The sequence below is a fragment of the Cryptomeria japonica genome, chromosome 4 (genome assembly GCF_030272615.1).
Source record: "Cryptomeria japonica chromosome 4, Sugi_1.0, whole genome shotgun sequence".
NCBI lineage: Eukaryota > Viridiplantae > Streptophyta > Pinopsida > Cupressales > Cupressaceae > Cryptomeria > Cryptomeria japonica.
In genome coordinates, this window is record NC_081408.1 from 649,651,156 (window position 1) to 649,667,794 (window position 16,639).

Genomic DNA, 16,639 nt, shown 5'->3' on the forward strand with positions numbered 1-16,639 from the left:
TCCTTTTTGTAACAATCATTTAGGTTGTGAGCTGATTATGTTTTATTTACAAAACATGTCATTATCATTTTAGGTCTATTTTATAGAATTGGTCCCTTTTCACTATTACTCCACCTTGCAATTGTTAAAATTAGTCTAGTTTATTCTACAATGTCTTTTCTTCTTACTTAGAGCGTAATTCTTATTTGCAATAGTCTTTCTTTAGAATCATAATGTTATTAGAGATTGGTGATTAGTACGGCCTATGGTAGGTTCTACCCTTTCTATAACAATTTCAAAGAGTTTCACGGATTTATGGTGGGTTTATAAATTTCATATTGTAGTATGGTGGAAATGGATTTACAACTCCTTTTCTATTTTATCTTTTTGAGGTCAATGCTCTATTTTTTAGTGATTGATGTCTTTTTCATGTTTGTCTACCATTCAATATTCCTTCTGCATGGATAACCGATTTTGAAATAGGGTTTATGACATTTACCTACCCCATTATTTAATATTGATGGGCTACTTTTTAAAATGTGTATTGTTGAGTGGCTTAATGAGGTTTGGGCAAAGGGTTGGGGATTCATTTTACATTTACAAGAATGATTCACAAAGGGTTTTTTGTCATGCTTTTTAAAACCCATGTCATGCAAGAATGAGTGCTGCAAAAATAATTCTAGAAATATTAGTAACTCTATTTTTGGAGCACTTAATTGGTCTCTTGATATCTTTAATGAGAAATTTGTTACTATTTTTATTTTGATATGGCTTGTTATTAAAGATTTACTAGCTCAATTGTGAGATTTATTTCCCCGTCTTCTTTCCTTGGTGAGTAACGTTCTCTAAGTAAACTAAACTCAAAGCACTCTACCACATATGGATGCAAGGTTATCAATCTCTCTTTCTCATAGCATTAATATGAAAAAGTAGATTGCTATTTATCTTGAAATAAATATCCAGACATATAAAAAATGACCTTTCGGGGGAATCAAATTCATGCTTTCTCTACAAAAAAGAGGGTCAACAAAAAAATGTCCTAGTTTTAAGCTAAGGCCTTTGAGAAACTCAATTTTTAGGGCACTAAGGGTAATATGAAACTCCTATGGAGGACTCTATTATGGCTATTTCATAAGATTTCCCTCATGGCAATGTTAATTCTGAAAAGAATGTAGAGAGAAATAACCGTAAACATCATGTTGAAAGGGATGCAACTAGGGAAGATATTTTGAAAGATACTCCAAAAGATAATACTACGATCCCTAATCATTTTTTTAATACCAATACTAGACAACCAAAATATAGCCAGGCATTGGTATTGGATAATATTAGAGCTATGTTGAATGAAACAAAGAATAAAGAAGAATTTCTTGATCAAGTAGAATCACTGGGAGTTGTACTACCTTTACCTAATATGATATTCAAATATAAAGAAGGTTCAAATTATCCATTGAAAAATCTCCATGCTTAAGTACAGATGAAATTATTGGAGGGGTTGATAAGAATGTATCCTTTATAGAGAAAAGAGAAGTGAAAAAGATAGAGGAAACACCTTAGTGGAGGTCAAAGTGAACAAAAGAGAAAAGGGAAGGGAAAAGAAGAGATAGTAACCAAGTGTTTAAATGACAAATTTAGGAACAACAAAAAAATAAAGATGAACTTGAATTGCATTGGTTGGAACATTAGGGATGAACTTGAATTGCATTGGTTGGAAAATTAGGGATGAAGTTAATAAGATTTTAGTTTATTTTCAGATTTGTCATTACCAATGCAAAGGGTCTTCCTAGATATATGTATGTTCTTCATTACCAATTTTGATATAGGAAGATTAATTATGGTGTATGGTTTGATATGGAATTGGTGTGAGTACACTGATGTTGTTTATACTTAAGGTATGAATGGTTGGGTCTATTGACATGTGTTGTGGATGTCATTTCTAATCATGTGGGATTTTTGCCTTATGAAAATAACTTGGAGCCTTTGTTATCACAACAACTTTGGTGTCTGTGTTCTTGGATTGGTGCATATTCACCTTGGTTTCTTCCTTTTCTTCCATTTTTTCATGTTAGAGGATGATAGTAGGTATTGCTTGAGATGGTGGTCACTTTGATTTTGTTGTAGATATCTTGATGGAGCATGAGAGAATGTTGGAGATTCATGTGGTTTCACATTTGGCTATGATGATGTATTTCACTTGTTGACCCTTATCAATTTATACATTTGTAAAGTGGAAAATTGAACCCTAGTGATTCCCCACATAGGAGAGAGAAAGCAAATAACTAGGATAATTTTTACTTGGGAGATACTTTACATTCAAAAGATGAGTTTAATTCATTAGATCCAAACCCTAGAGTGAATAAGGATCTAAACACTAAGTGAATTACAAGGGTGCAATACAATTTACCCTCTTTTGTAAGTAGAAGAGTTGACTTGTTGACTATGCAGAAAAGAGAGAGAAAATGGGTGAACTGTGGAGCTACTGATTTGGGATTGCACAGTAAATTTGGATATGAGATATTTAGACTGACATGGATCTGTCCTACAAATTTGGAGAAAAGTCATCGAGACCATGTTGAAAGTGCACACAGTCCTCTGAAAAATCCCTAAATGAAAAGGGTTTTTCCGTCTTTGCAAATGAGGCCCAAAACTACAATTACAGTTGGGCATCTACAACCTATACACAAAAAAGAAAGGAAGAAGGGTTTTTGATAGGGGTTTGCCTCAGTCAAACCCCAATTGAGGAATCAACCTTTAAAGAAAGTAATTGCAAATGCTTAAATGTAAATGATAAAAATGTATACCTTGTAGATCTGCAATTTTTTGATGATAATTGCTTTGCTTCTTGAATGTAATCACAAGTATTGCATGAAATGGCATGTAACATGAAAAAACCCTAACACACACACATGCTTGCAAATGAATGTTATAATTTTCTCCAATGGATGAATGAAGAAGACACATGAAGAAGGAGATGTATGATAACTTGAACATTTGAATGCTTGATGATGTATATTTTTGCCTATGCTTCCTTATCCTTGTATATTTTTACTTCGCTTATGAAAATGAGAGGACTAGATCCCCTTTTATACTTGCCTTGGAGGATTAATTTTCACCTCACTGAAGGCCAACATAGGAGAATTTAAGTCCTCGAGAAGAAAATTAGGTCCAAGGGTCAGATGGACCCATCTTAGGGCCACCCTAAGAGGGAGGACATGGGTACCATGCCCCTATCCTAGAAGGGATAGGGGCACCATGCCCTTGTCCTACCCTATTTTTGGGTCTGGTGATGGGATGGGGTTTGGGATAGACTAGCCTAATCTATGCTCCTGGATCCTTCCCTTGGATCACCTGGTGTTCTCTTCACACCCTAGGGTCTCTAGGACTTCCCTTGCTTGAGAAATCCCCTGACCTTTCCCAATCCACCCACCATTGAGTTGCAATGCTGCTCCTAAGGTCTCACCTACTCATGAGACTCAAAACCCTTTACTATGGCTAATAAGGGCTTGGCTTGTCCTACTGCTTCCTAGGTCCTAGCAAGGTTAGGATAGGTCTTAAATCATGTTTTACATCCATCCATGTGCCCCCAAGAAGTTTCAACCTTCATCACTCCTGCCAATTCCACCATTTTGCTCATTTCCCACAAAATAGGGCTACAAGGAAAAGCCCCTATTAGGCCTCCAATCTGGACTTTTAGGGCTCTCTCTTGCAAACGATGCACAAACTACCCAAACTCCCAAAATGGACTACCATTCATTTGGAAAGGGCTCAAGGATTTCTTTGGTTTTGGGCCTCCAAGTGGCCTTACAGTGCCTTGGGCGAATTTTGGGGTTTTTAAGGGTTTTGTGAGGGTTTTTATGGTCTGCCTGGGTCATAGTGTATGTTTTGTGTTCTAGCCACCTTGTCTAGATTAGTGGAGGCTCCTCCTTCACACCAGTGGTGCTTCACACACTCCTCTACACCTCTTCCAAAGGGTGCACTCTCCTCTAACCAACCTTGCTCTCCAAGACCTCTGCACCAACTACCATTCCTAACCGGGCACTGTCTAGTCTCGCCTAGGAGTGGCTAAATGGTTGGCTTCCCTACATTTTCAAAGGCCCTTCTTGCATTTCATTATAGTATAAGGTCTTCACTTCCATTCCCCATGGTTTCATGGTAGCTCCACAATGGAGAATGGAATGCTAACCCATTAGTACAAAACTATCCCAAAACTGGGCAGTGACATTGTATTATACAAACTATTTACAAAAGGACTTAAACCTACACCACACACACTATCTAATTGCCAAAAATGAAAGATAAAACACTACACAAAGCTTTCCACATAGTTTAGTCTTCAGATCAAAACATTAACTTGCTCGGTTGCTTCATTCAAACTGACTGGTAACCAACAAAAAAGTCACAGTCAAGCTTTCCTTACTTGGGTCGTACAACAATGATTAATCCCCCCATATTTTAGGGTTTGAAACATCTTATACTACCCAGACCTTGGTTGGTGTGCCAAAATTAGGGCTCTCCACGTTCAATAAGGGTCTTTGACCTTTTGGGTGGAAAAGTTGCTTGACAACTTTTAAAAGTTGTCATGCAACTTTTGCATCTTTTGAGCAACTTTGCCATTGTTGCTTTTCATGACTCCTAGGCCTATTTTGGGCTATCCTAAGGACATCAACATGCCAATAAGGCCTAACACACATCCAAGGCACACTCAACCTCTCCTGCACAAGAAATCACAACAAAAACACTAAGGACATAAAACTAGGACTTGGTCAAAAACAAATGAGCTCATGGCTCTTATTACATATACAATGGCTTCAAAAGAAGCATAACACCAACAAAACAAATAAGGAGTAAGAGCTTGGAAGGGTTCTCCTACACCATACTCCCCCTCTGCACACAACTAAGAAATAGAAGAAGAGATGAGAGCTGGGTCTATGCCAAGTGTCTTGAACCTGCTCTCTTCAACCCAGGTAGTTTCAGACTTAGGCTGACCTGCCCACTTCACCAGGTGTTCCATGTAGACCTAGTGTCTGGTGGACTTCTTTACTATAGATTCCAAGATTTCCTCTGCTATAGGCTTCTTCACCTCTGGTAAGACATTAACATCTAGGTCCTGCAACACCTTGGCTTGGTTCTCCTTTTGCCTTGCTATTTCACCCTTGTACATGATCAGATCAACAAGATTGAAGACTAGTGATATAGCCAAATCTAAAGGCAGGTCAACCTTGTAAGAATTCTCCCCATACTTTGACAGAATTCTACAAGGTCCTACCCTCTTCATCTACAGTTTAGTAGGCTTGCCACTTTGAATCCTAGCTTTGCTCAAATGGACCATCACATAGTCACCCAGCTTGAACTAAACCTCTCTCCTTTTCTCATCCATTTTTGCTTTTAGTTTTTGAGTGGATTCAAGGATGGCTTTCTTGACTTGCTCTTGGACTTCCTTGACGGTTTGAGTGAAGTCCTTAGCTTACCCACTCTTCATCTCCAAAGTACCAAGGTCTCTCAACTCACAAACTCCCCTTGGATGTTTGCCATATACAACCTCAAAAGGACTTCTACCAGTGGTCCTATTTATACTGTTATTATATGCATACTCTTCTTGAGGAATGATTAGGTCCCATGTTTTCCCATACTCCTTGGTTAGACACCTCAACAAGTTGCCTAACACCCTATTGATGACTTTAGTTTGACCATCAGTTTGTGGATGGTAAGCTGAGCTAAATGACAAGTTAGTTCCTAGTCTCCTCCATAATGTTTGCCAAAAATGGCCCATGAACTTTCTGTCCCTATATAAAATAATTCTTAAAGGGAGTCCATGAATTCTAACAATCTCCTAAAGAAGAGATGTGCAACATAACTAGCATCATGTGTAGTTTTACATGGAATGAAATGGCTCATCTTGGAAAATCTATCTACTACCACATAGATGTTGTCCATACCTGTCTTTGTCTTGGGAAGTCCAACTACAAAGTCCATGCTTATACATTCCCAAGGCCTATTTGGGACCGGTAATGGTTGATAGAGACCAGCATTGCTTGATCCTCCTTTTGCTCTTTGGCATACACCACATTGCTCCACATACCTCTTCACATCTCTTGGCAACTTTGGCCAATAGTAGTACCTTTGTACTAAATTGAAGGTTTTGTTGACTCCAAAGTGTCCCCTTAAACTACCATTGTGTTTCTCTTGGATGAGGTTTTCCCTCATGGATCCTCTAGGCACACACAACTAATTACCTTTGAACAAGAGACCATTTTGGAGAGTGTAATCTGCATACTCACCATGGAAATGGTTCTCAAACTCCTTGCAAACCTTGTAAGGTGATGAGAAGTCTTCATCTCCTTCATAGAGGTCCTTGAAAATTTCTATTCCCATGCTCTGCAATTGTAGTTCTTTAACTGTCAACAACTTCCTGCTTAATGCATCTGTCACCTTGTTGAGTTGCCCCTTCTTATGCTTGATGGTGAAGGTGAAGGATTGGAGATATTCCATCCATTTCAAATGCCTATTGCTAAGCTTGTCTTGAGTGTTAATGTAACTCAATGCTTGGTTGTCTGTGAACACCACAAATTCCTTTGGAAGTAAGTAATGCCTCCATTTCTTTAGAGATTGCACTAGTGCATACAACTCTAGGTCATAGGTTGAGTACTTCTTCTTTGCCTCATTAAGCTTCTCACTGAAAAATTCCACAGGTCTTCCCTCTTGACTCAATACACCCCCTACTACAATTCCACTTGCATCACACTCCAATGTGAATAGCTTATCAAAAGTAGGTAGGAGAAGGATAGGTTTTGTAGCTACTTCTTGCTTCAACAATTGAAATGCTTTGTCAGCCTGCTCAGTCCATTTAAACTTAGTTTTAAGGCCTCCTTTTATGGTGTCAAGGACTGGTGCACATATGCCACTGAAGTTCCTCACAAACTTCCTATAGAATTGAGCTAATCCATGGAAACTCCTAACTTCAGTCCCTGTTCTAGGTGCAGGCCAATTCAAGATTGCCTCCACTTTGCTTGGATCCATCTTCAAGGTTCCTTTAGACACCACAAATCCTAAGTAGACGAGCTCTTGCTTCAAGAAGTCACACTTCTCTATGTTGATGGATAACTTCTCCTCATGCAACCTCTCTAAGACTAACCTCAAATACTCAAGGTGCTCCTCTTTGGTTCTGCTATAGATGAGAATGTCATCTAAATACACCACCACAAATCTGCCTGTGAAGTCTTTTAACACCTCATTCATCAACCTCATGAAGGTTCTTGGAGCATTGGTGAGTCCAAATGGCATCACAAGCCATTCATACAACCCTTCTGTGGTCTTGAAAGCAGTCTTCCACTCATCACCCTCCTTGATCCTAATATGGTGATAACCACTTTTAAAGTCCAACTTGGTAAAATACATAGCACCTCCTAAACAGTCCATCAAATCCTCTATTCTAGGAATAGGAAGCCTATACCTTATGGTGATCCTATTGATTGCCCTTGAATCAGTGCAAAGTCTCCACTTGCCTCCCTTCTTTGATGTTAGCACTACCGGTACTGCACATGGGCTGATGCTCTTCTTAATCAATCCTTGTTCCAATAACTCCTACACTTGCCTTGCTACTTCCTTATTCTAATCAGGTGTGAGTTTATATGCTACCTTGTTAGGTAGGGATGCTCCGGGAACAAAGTCTATTTGATGACTTATAGACCTTCTTGGTGGGAGTGTTACAGGTGCTCCATCACTCACTATGTCCTTATACTCTTGCAACATGTGTTTCACCTCCTTAGATACTTCTGCCTGCAACTTGTCTTCTTCCTCCTTTGGTTTCACAAAGATGACACACTTCACTATCTCCTCCTCATGTAGAAAGTTTAAGAACTCTTTACCAGTAGCCAATAAGACACTAGGTGTTCTTGAAGTTCCCTCTTCATTCTCTGTCAAAGACTGAATCTTAAAGGTCTTCCTATCCTTCTTAAATGAAATGGAGTTCTCCTCTCCATCATAGATCACCTTCCTATCAAATTATCAGGGTCTACCTAGTAATAGGTGACAGGCATCCATAGGTAACACATCACAAAGGATCTTATCCTTGTATCCTCCAATAGAAAACTCTACCCAAGTCTATTCATTGACTAGCACACTCTCATCATGATTCAACCATGTCACCTTGTATGGGTTAGTGTGGGGTATCCTTGTGAGTTTCAACTTCTCAGTTGCCTCCTTTGATATTATGTTATTAGTTGACCCTGAATCAACTATCACCTTGCAAACTTTACCAAGGATCTTGCATCTCAGCCTAAACAATGCTCTCCTATGCTTAGGTTCATTCTTGACTGGTTGTCTTATCAAGACCCTATTGAACATCAGATTTTCTCCAATCTTTGATTCAATATGGTCCACTTCAGGTGTCTTGCTGCTTGATGAGTCTTCATGTGCATAAGCAACCCTCTTTCCACTGTTTGATGATGTAGGCTTGTCAGGGCATCTATATGTCGAGTGTCCCAATTGACCATAATTGTAACATTTCATACTTACAAAGTAGGAGTTACCTCTACCGATACCTCTACCCCTACTTGGACCACCTTGTGAACCTCTTCCCCTAGAATGGCCCCCTTTAAGATTGGTTTCACTGCCATGTTCAGTCAACTTGGCTTCTCCTTGGTTCCTCTTCTCATTTGCCTTGCTTTGGTAAGCACCTCAGTGATTCATTTGTTCTCTACCTCTGCCTTTACCCCTATTATTAGAGTCTCGTAAGTTCCTTTTGTTCCTCTCGTCTACCTTGACCGCAAGATGATGACATTTTTGAATAGTAGTAGGAGTCCATAGGCTTATCTCCTCTTGAATGTTCCACTTTAGGCCACTTAGATACCTAGCCACCTTAATAGATTCATCTTCTTGGAATTTGGATCTAAGACAAAGTTTTTGAAATTCTTTGGTGTAGGAGGTCACATCAAGGTCTTTTTGCTTCAAACCCTGACTCTTCTTATGAAGTTGGACTTCATAATCCTCTGGTAAGTAGTTCTCTTTGATCTTACTCACCATGGCCTTCCAATTGGCAATAGGTAGCTTCCCCATGATAACTCTCTCTTCTTGCAGGTACCTCCACCATGTCAAAGTTGCTCCCCTTAATCTTGATTTGGCAACCTTAACCTTTTGAGCCTCTGTCACTCCCTCACACTCAAAGTGGTTTTCCATGCCCTCAATCCATTGCATGACAGTGTCAATGGCCATCCTTCCACTGAAATGTGGCAATCCTTCAAAAGCTTTTGTGTTCAAAGCCTTGATAGCTTTTACAAAAGGTTCTTCATTGAACAAGGGATCTAGTTTAGGTATAATGTCATCTATGTCAATAGTTTTCTTGCCTTTATCCTTGGTGTCTTCTCCCCAAGGTCCTTGTGTCCTCTGATCCACCACTTCCTGCAGTTTATCCCTTATCTCACTCATAGCTTCTTCAAGGAGTCTATTCTTCTCCTTCTACTCTTCTACCTCCCTAGCCAGCTCTACATTAGTGACCATTGTGCTTTCCCCTACTGATTCACTACAATACAGAGACATTCATGGTCCACCAAACCTTTAACTTGCTCTGATACCAATCTGATGGGATGGGGTTTGGGATAGACTAGCCTAGTCTATGCTCTTGGATCCTTCCCTTGCATCACCTAGTGTTCTATTCACACCCTAGGGTCCCTAGGACTTCCCTTTCTTGAGGAATCCCCTAACCTTTCCCAATCCACCCACCAATGAGTTTCAATGCTGCTCCTAAGGTCTCACCTACTCATGAGACTCAAAACCCCTTACTATGGCTAATAAGGGCTTGGGTTGTCCTACAGCTTCCTAGGTCCTAGCAAGGTTAGGAGAGGTCTGAAACCATGTTTTACATCCATCCATGTTCCCCCAAGAAGTTTCAACATTCATCCCTCCTATCGATTCCACCATTTTGCTCATTTCCCACAAAATAGGGCTACAAGGAAAAGCCCCTATTAGGCCTCCAATCCAGACTTTTAGGGCTCTCTCTTGCAAACGATGCACAAACTACCCAAACTCCCAAAATGGACTACCATTCATTTGGCAAGGGCTCAAGGATTTCTCTAGTTTTGGGCCTCCAAGTGGTCGTACAGTGCCTTGGGCGAATTTTGGGGTTTTTAAGGGTTTTGTGAGGGTTTTTATGGTTTGCCTGGGTCACAGTGTGTGTTTTGTGTTTTAGCCACCTTGTCTAGATTGGTGGAGGCTCCTCCTTCACACTAGGGGTGCTTCACACACTCCTCTACACCTCCTCCAAAGGGTGCACTCTCCTCTAACCAACCTTGCTCTCCAAGACCTCTACACCAACTACCATTCCTAACCGAGCACTATCCAGTCTCGCCTAGGAGTGGCTAAATGGTTGGCTTCCCTAAATTTTCAAAGGCCCTTCTTGCATTTCATTATAGTAAAAGGTCTTCACTTCCATTCCCCATGGTTTCATGGTGGCTCCACAATGGCGAATGAAATCCTAACCCATTAGTACAAAATTGTCCCAAAACTCGGCAGTGACAGTGTACTATACAAACTATTTACAAAAGGACTTAAACCTGCACCACACACACTATCTAATTGCCAAAAATGAAAGATCAAACACTAGACAAAGCTTTCCACACAGTTTAGTCTTCAGATCAAACCATTAACTTTCTCGGTTGCTTCATTCAAACTGACTGGTAACCAACAAAAAAGTCGCAGTCAAGCTTTCCTTACTTGGGGGCTGTATAAAAATGATTAACCCCCCCCATATTTTAGTGTTTGAAACATCTTATACTACCTAGACCTCGGTCAGTGTGCCAAAATTAAGGCTCTGCACGCTCAATAAGGGTGTTTGACCTTTTGGGTGGAAAGGTTGCTTAACAACTTTTAAAAGCTGTCATGCAACTTTTGCATCTTTTGAGCAACTTTGCCATTGTTGCTTTTCATGACTCCTAGGCCTATTTTGGGCTATCCTAAGGACAAAAACATGCCAATGAGGCCTTACGCACATCTAAGGCACACTCAACCTCTCCTGCACAAGAAATCACAACAAAAACACTAAAGACCTAGAACTAGGACTTGGTCAAGAACAAATGAGCTCATGACTCTTATTACATATACAATGGCTTCAAAAGAAGCATAATACCAACAAAACAAAGAAGGGGGAAGAGCTTGGAAGGGTGCTCTTGCACCACCTAGATAGGGTCTCCAAGTGATGTAGGGGCCAAAATAGGAGAAGATTTTAAATTACGATGCATAGAAGGTTCCCAATTGAGTAGGGGAATGCAATCATAAAGGTGAGGGCCTAAAATATGGTCAAAATTGAAAGGGTTGCAATTTTATGATGCTACATTTATCCCCCACTTTATCAAGAGTATGGCTTACGCCAATACAACTGATAAAGTAGAAGAAAGAGAGAGACGAAGATAAGAGTTACAGAGAAATACCACAAGGAGTATAAGACATCACTAATCTTGAGGAATAAAGACCTAAACCTTAGGATCTTAACTCACTCAAACATATGCAAGAGCACACAAGACAAAAGGAACAAGACAAACAAAAACAAGACCAAGCATAAAAGACACATGACAAAAACAAAACACAAGACCATAAATCAACTAGGTGAAGAGACCTCGATACAAATGTCTCAAACAACTAATTAAAACATAAAGTCAAATGCCATCACATTAACACCAATAATCACATAAAAGAGAAAATCTGACATCATCCATGAACCATCAATAGTAAAACTATGAGCTCATGAGAGGAAGGAGAGAGAACATGAATACACACTTTGGTGATCCATGAGAAGAAAGGTGAACAAGAGGAAACCATGGAAATCTCGCCCCTAGAATTAGGTGACCCATGGAGAAAAAAGACATGGAAAACTATCCCCTAGACTCTATCTAGGTGATCCATGTAAGGGAGGAAGGTGAAAACGTGGTTAGTTCCACTCAACCTCGTGCTTGTGTGTGCAAGTAAGGTTTGAAGCACCTCATAGGAGTATATTCTTGAGTATGATACAACCTATATAAGATGTATAGTACAAGTGTCAAGAAAGTGGTGACATCTCGCCCTAAGAGTGTGCCCCCTAGTTTTGAGAATATCCCACTGTATAAGAGAAAGGTGGTGACATCTCTCTCTAAGAGGTTGTGCTCTGGTTTTGAGAATGACTGGCCCACTTTACAAAAGAAAAGTGGTGACATCTCACTCTAAGAGGGTGTGCTCTGATTCCTAGAATGAACCACTGTATAAGGGATACAATGCGCGAGAGAAATATAATACAAAAGGAACAGTGTGGGTGCCCCCCTTAAGATGTCAACATATTTTAATGTTGATATCTTAAGGAAAGTAGAACAAGGATACCTACCTTCAACACAAAGAAGATATCCATTATGCAACAATGTCATAGATCTATGCAAGAGAGGGAATACTCTTCAAGCAACGATAAGATAGTTGAAAAGAGATATCTTGCTATAAGTGTAAAGGAGATCCTTGGAGGAGAAGAGATCTTTGATCAAAATAAATCTACCTCCAATAGGAGTTGTCTTAGACAATAATAACATATTCTAGAATGAAGCACAAAAGAGAACAAGAATTCAATCCTTCCTCCTATTTCTAGGTGAAAGGGATTCTTGATGAAGGATGACTCACTTTTAACGCAACAGGGATGGGTGAATTTATTATAGATGTACATTACCAAGTGTTAAAGAGATTGTAGTCAGGGACTTACACCTCTTGTATAAGAGAGAACCTTTGAGTGAACAATAATAATTCCACACAAGGAATGACATCAATTAATAAAACTCACACCATCCACAACATAGAAAGGGGTGGATCCTTAGAGAAAGAGAAAGGAAGAGAGATCATTACCCTCAAGTGGTTAAAGCATTCAGAAGTTTATGGAGAATCCATTGAAGCTGATGATCTGGTAGAGTAAGTGGATGGAGTTGTTGATGTAACTGGGACTGCTACTTCTTGGTCTATTATTGCTGGATCTGCTTACATGGATGTTACTCTTGCTACTTGTTGCTGGTCTTGTCTACCTTTACTACTGGACAAGATGTTGTCTCTACTACTAGATATATTGCTGCTAAACCAATAGCCATGGGTGGGATATAAAATCAAGAGGGCATGGGCTAGCATCCCAACTTTATGGTTCCAGAAGAATTACACAACTTCGAGAGAGAGATTACTCATAAGAGAAGTACTATCTCAAACAAGGAATACATCCTAACCAAAGAGGAGACATGCACTCGCATGAAGGATAACTCCATTCAAGAAAGGACATTAAGCTATAAATAACACAATAGAAGAGGTAATTTGCAAAGAGAGAGAAAGAAGAAGAATATTCACAAAAGTTCTCTTGAGGAGAGGTTGTTCATAATAGACATACTGTTTGAAGCAAGGAGAAAATCCCACTCACGGAACAGACATGCGCTCACATGAAGGAAAACTCCATGCAAGAAAGGACATCAAGTTTATGAATAATGTTCTCCATAAAGAAAATAGCGAGACCTTAGAAAGAGGAAAAGGAATATTCTTGCCCCCAAGCATAGAGGCAATAATAAATAAACTATTACATTGCTCACTAAGTATGATTGCACCTAAAATTGTACCACCATGAATTACAAGGAGCCCCCAATAGGTAGGCTAACTATGTCATATAGTGAGGAGCAACATAATAGGAACTTGAATGTTATTTTAAATGATCATTGATGAATATGCCATTCATTGTCAGGTGTTATTTTTAACATGCCTAAATCAATGTAATTTTGTATTTGTGTTTTCAAAGATTGACACTCATTAGTAGAATGGCCATGGGTTTTCTGATATTTACAAAAAGAAGAATTTTGAGAATGTTGTTTTTGTTTTCTTCTTCGTTTAGGACAAATAGGAGCTATTAATTTGGAATTTAGAAGATTGGTCAACACATTTTCTTGTTGCAACTCAAAATTAGAATAAGAAGGTGTGGATTTATAAGACAATGGAGAAGAAAATGTTGACAAAGAAGAGTGTAATTTCTCAGGACTTTGTCACTCACATTCAAGCATTTGTCCATTGCATCCATGTGTATGTTCAAAAGAGGGTTCACTCTTAGGGGGAATTGGATTGAAGTTTAAAGAGGCCCAATCAATTTCAAGTTTTGTGTTAAGAGAAAAAAATGGAATAAAAAATTTAGGCATCTTATACTTTCTAGAAAAGGTAGGAGTAAAATCTAAGGACCCCCAATCATCCTCTAAGAGTTCTTCTTTAGGAACTTCTTTGGTAGGAGATGGCGTATTTGAGTGAATTGAAGAGAGGATTGTAGGAACTAAGAAAGCATATGATTCTTCACTTATGTTCTCATCCAATACCTCATTAGTATATGTGTAAGACACAACATGATAATCAGGAAGAATTTTTGGTTTCCTAGGATCATGAATGGAATTGATTTGATTGTTGTTAGGATCTTGATTTTTGGGAGAGAGATCATTATGATGAGAAATAATATCATCCTCTTGTTCTAAGGTATCTTTATGTTCAAGACATTCATTAGGAAAAGTATTATCATATATAATTAATGCTTCATCTTTAGAGGGAAGATCATGTAAAGAAGGTGTGGTATCACTAGGATAAGTAGCCAAAATATCATCCTCTTGCACCAAATAATCCTTATGAGGGAGATAATTTTTAGGAGAAGAAGGAACACGATTCTCCAAAGATTCATCTTTAGGAGGGAGATCTTTGAAAGAAGTGTCCATATTCCCTGTTTGCACCAATGTGCCCTCATTAATGAGATCAAGTTTGGAAGAGGGTAAATCATAGGTATGAATGAAAGGGAGAACTAAACTATCATCATATGCATGAAAGGGAACATCATGAACATCTTTAATGTAACCTGAAATTGAATTAGCAAAATAAGATAAGAACTCCATATGCACTTATGATCAAACAAGAAACTCATATGTCATTTAACCATAATATTGTTCACCCCACACATGCATAGAAAATTGAATAACGGAGGGAAAATGAAATTTGAAATTGGAATTTTGAATTTGAAATTTGAAACTTGCAAAATAATTGAATAATTCAAAATTCTAGGAAAAATAATTATTCAATTAAATGAACAAATTGAAAAAAAGAATAATAATGCAACCTCTTAGGAAATTGAAAATTAAAAATTAGGATTATGTTAAAAAAAATAACCTCTAAATTAAAAATTTTAAAATTATCCAAAAGAGATTAAAATTAGGGCCTATTGAAAAACCTCTTAATTTTAAAAATTGAAAGTTGTTGAATTGAAATTTTGAAATTTAAAATTAGGGTTGTTCTTAATTAACCACTTAATTTTAAACTATATCTTGAAAATTGAAATGCTGAAAGTGGAGAATTTTATTTTATTTTAGAGGGATCAAAATTTGACAAGATTAACCAATTTTTTGGATTTAAGCAATTAAATACAGTCATAACAATCTCCCAAAATTTCGGGAAAAAGGTAGGGACCAGGTTGAAAGTGCACACGGTCCTCACAACTTTTTCAAAATATTTGAGGGATGAAAGCTAGGATGATTTGAGAGCTAACCCCAAGAAATTGATTGATTTTACGATCACTAGATAGGTGAAATTAAGGTTTAAATGTTGAAATGGATTCTTATTAGGGTTTTGAAAAAGATAAGCAATTGAATTATAATTTTGAAAAAGATCAAACCTAATGATTAAGGCCACTTTAAATATTATTTAGAAGACTAAAATTGGTTGAGATTGATTGAAATTTGCACAAAATCCAATTAAATTTGAAAATTAAGGTTTTAGGACCTAACCACTAAATTTTGAAATTTTGAATTTTGGGAAAAGGAGGGAAATTGAAAATTTGAATTTTAGGCAAGAAGACAACTCTGACAACAATGATAAATCTGAAAACTAAAGTAAGATCCAAGTTTTGCACAAATTCAATTTCAAATCTAGATTTTTTGTAAATTTCAAGAAAATCAAAACATTCAATTTTGAATTTTTTTCAACCTTAGGAGGTTTTAAAAATGATAAAATTGACCAATTTTTATAGATTTAAGCAAAAAAATACAATCAATTTCGAGTCCCAAAATTTTGAGAAAAAAGCTAGGGACCGTGTGCAAGTTCAACATGGTCTGACCAACTTTTTTTGAAATTTTCAGGGATGATAGAAATTATGGTTTTATTGCAGAATCCAAAAAAACAACTAATTTGGAGATGTCGAGATAAGTCAAATTACCAGTCAAAGGTCGAAATAGGAGATTCTTAAAAATTAGGGTTTTACTGTTTAACAACTTCATTTTGAGAATGAAAAGATAGATTTGAATTGCAATTTTGAAATAGAAATCAGATCTAAAACAAGCAACCAAAATGTTACACTTCACAAGCTTAATTTCCTCAAAATGAAAAATTAGGGTTTTTATGCAACTAACCTCTAAATTTTGCAAAAAGATCAAAATTGGAAATAAAATTTTTAAGTTCAAATTGCAATTATTCAGATCTAACAAATAAGAAATCAAAATTAAGATGTAGGACATCGGATTCACCAAAATGTAAAGTGGAAAATTGAACCCTAGTGATTCCCCACCTAGGAGAGAGAAAAGAAATCACTAGGATGATTTTCACTTGGGAGATACTTTAAATTCAAAATAGGGGTTGAATTCACTAGATCCAAACCCTAGAGTGTATAAGGATC